The sequence below is a fragment of the Dendroctonus ponderosae genome, unplaced genomic scaffold, assembly GCF_020466585.1.
Source record: "Dendroctonus ponderosae isolate FM_Combo_2020 unplaced genomic scaffold, Dpon_F_20191213v2 Dpon_F_20191213_10, whole genome shotgun sequence".
In the NCBI taxonomy this organism is placed as follows: Eukaryota; Metazoa; Arthropoda; class Insecta; order Coleoptera; family Curculionidae; genus Dendroctonus; species Dendroctonus ponderosae.
Window position 1 is genome coordinate 4607452 of NW_026017111.1, and position 3011 is coordinate 4610462.

A 3011-nucleotide genomic window follows, 5' to 3' on the forward strand; every position below is an offset into this window, starting at 1 on the left:
ATGTAGAAAAGTTTGAAACCGAGCGAAACGTGAGTTGCAATTGCAACAAAAATGACTGCGAATGAATGATTTGGAAGAAAAAAAACAAAAATGAAAAGTTTGCAAAAGTTGACTAGAACAACAGAACAAAACAATCATCTCAGTCAAAATGTGAAATAAAAATGTTCGCATAGTTTATTTCATATAAAGTTTCGGCGAGGCAACAGTGCCATCATCAGATTTAAAATTCAACACAAACCCATAATTGGAAAACATTCGACCAGAACGAACATAACACAACATAACAGAATCGAGTTGCCTCGCCGAAACGTTATATGAAATAAACGATGTGAACCTTTTTTATTACCCAGGAACGAAAAAATATAATAATTACTTACTTGTTAACTTGTAGTTACAATTCTAGCCACCAGGGAGCATTTGGACTTTTGAACTCGCGAATTGTATTGATATGCAACACAGCTTGTACATATTCTAGTTCGTTTCAAATCGAAAATAAATTGCATGCAAAGAGCCGTGGGGGCTTTTCAGTGGGTCCGGTAAAACCCGCCGAAATAAAGCGGCGATTTCCGGCCGTCCGGAATCTAGTGAAGGCCCCTTGGATCCTACCGATCCCATTTTCGTCTCCGCGGGCAGTTCGGCTCGAGGGACAGCGTCCGTTCTGCCCCCCTTCAACCTGCCCCCGCACGTCTCGCGCTTCGGGGGTAAAACCACCCGCGCCCCCATTTCCGCCCCACGATCGAGATGTCGCGCTCATGTTGGGCGTCCGGGATCGGGAAAAGGGACCCCGGCAACGTTAGAATTTGGAATGCATTTGCCAAATTGGAATGTTTGGTCCTTTGTCTTTGGGGGGCGAAGGCTCAATTGGGGCCGTTTGAGCCTTTTTCCGCTTTCGGTGACGTGTGCGGGCGTGATTGAGCAGCGATTTGCCTTCCAATTGTGGCCCCCCAAAGGACATGAAACAATCGGCCCTATCAATGCCGTTTTAATCGTTCCAAGTTGTCTTCTGTGTCATTGTTTCACTACTGAAGTGGGGAAAAAGGGAGATGTTAGCGAAAAACTGATTAAGAAATTCGGCAACTATGTACTAACGGGGGCACTCTCACATTTCGCCATTTTTGCATTAAAATGGGCGCAAATAGTAAAATATCAGAACCAGGAACAGAGGGACTCATCGGGAATGACCCTTTGACTGATATGGCGGGTGAACTTTCCTGAAAAACCGAGATTTTGGCATAAAACTAAAACCGAAATGCGGCAACAATGCGTTAGATCACACGCGGAAATTACGATTTTCCCATTAACAATTCGTCAATGCCACAGGGCGAGAAGCAGGAATAAGATGACTAATCACGATTGTTTCTTAGAATGTTAGCGCGTATACAGGGTGTCGCACGAATAGTTATCAAAATTCCAGGTGATGCTGACGCGCAGTAAATTACTGCAAATTAAATTTCTGCAAAAGATTCAGAACACGTTTTCTCTACGAAGTTTATTCGTAGATATCTCGACATATTTCGATTTCAAGTTGACTTGATTTTCGGCTAGTTTGGGTTTACTTGGGTTGATTTGAATATTTTTTTCGGATTGATTCGACTTTCCCTTGGGTTGGTGTCCCTTTATTTAGATTCTTTGTGGTTGATCTGAATTTATTTTCACTTTGTTTCGACGCTTTGACTTTTTCCCTGCTCATTTCACATGAACGAGATTTGTAATATTAGAAAATTCCTTCACTGTGCAGGAAATGAAATACCCCGAAAGGGCATTAGAAAGGAATTCCGAACAACCCTTTGAGTGTCCTTGGGATGTGCGAAAATCCACCTTTGTCCACCTTGTAAATCGGGGGTCTTCGATGATTCAAAACTTCGTTAGACAATTGAGGTTCCGCAGCACTGCATTTCAATGCAGTCGCTCATTACATGAGATTCTTTACAAGGTTACTTTATAACCTCACTTCGCACCATCAGTTTCCATTGTTTACTAGACTGTGTGAAAACCAACACGCACCTGAAGCAAAATTCCTTCAAAGCTTCACCAATAAGCCCTGAATTTTCTTCCACTGATTAAAGGATAAACCAGTTTATAGTTCCATTAGTAACACCTGACCGATTTCTCCATGCATTTTTACCTTTGCTACCTTTGTTACTAAGATAGTCATAGATTCAAAGCCTTCAGAAGGACGACACGCGTATTTCGTTTTAATATTCAAGGCACCAAAACAATGCAAAGGCAGGCATTTTAAAGATGTCTTAACAGCATGAGTTTTTTCTGTAACTGTCGCTTTGATGCTGACGAATGATTATCTCAAACCCGTTGTAAAGAAAGATATTTAAACCAATAATTCAATCAATATTGTCGAACGTTTGTCTAAAACTTCACGGCTTGAAAACAGCCAATAAATTTAAGTCAGCAACTAAAGGCATTCTTCTGTTCTACTGTTGGTAGACCATTTGAACGGAAATACTGAGGTCAGAACTCAGAGTCAGCGATTAAAATCGAGTGTGGATTTTCGTTCGAGGAAATTTGCAGCGGATTATACTTTGAGAAAGTGTAGACATTTGCTTTGAGCTGCGATATAAACTCCAACCACTCAAGTAGTTGAAACGTTAGTTTTTCTAAGCTTTTACACATCAAATCGGACACTTTCTTCAAAGTAGGAGCTGATCAATGCTTCCCTAAGGAACCTACGCCGGTTTTACGATTGTGCAAATTGTAATTTCCTCAATCTTACAATCTAAGCAGTTGCGAAGAATGCAGGGCTCAAACTGCCATGAGTTTGAGGCTCAATTTTGCTTCGTAACCCCACTTTGCAACATCAGTTTTCATCGTTTGCAGGAATCATGCAAATTAAACTTCCGTGGGGAGAGCGAGTGCAAGAAAATGTGGATTCTTTTTCCATATATATAAATAATCCTTATTTCCTATAGAAAAAGGCTATCGACCCAATCGGTCTTTCTGCCCTTGAGTAGTACATATATGTCTTAGCCTAGCTTATTCTAAAATTAAGTCCTATT

General features: G+C 41.0%; 1 protein-coding gene across 1 annotated transcript in view; it reads right to left on the reverse strand.

The window, feature by feature from the left end:
- The window catches only part of LOC125502749 (dynein regulatory complex subunit 7-like), a 45552-nt gene that overhangs the window by 10651 nt on the left and 31890 nt on the right, over positions 1-3011 (reverse strand). The gene's annotated exons all lie outside the window — the stretch shown is intronic.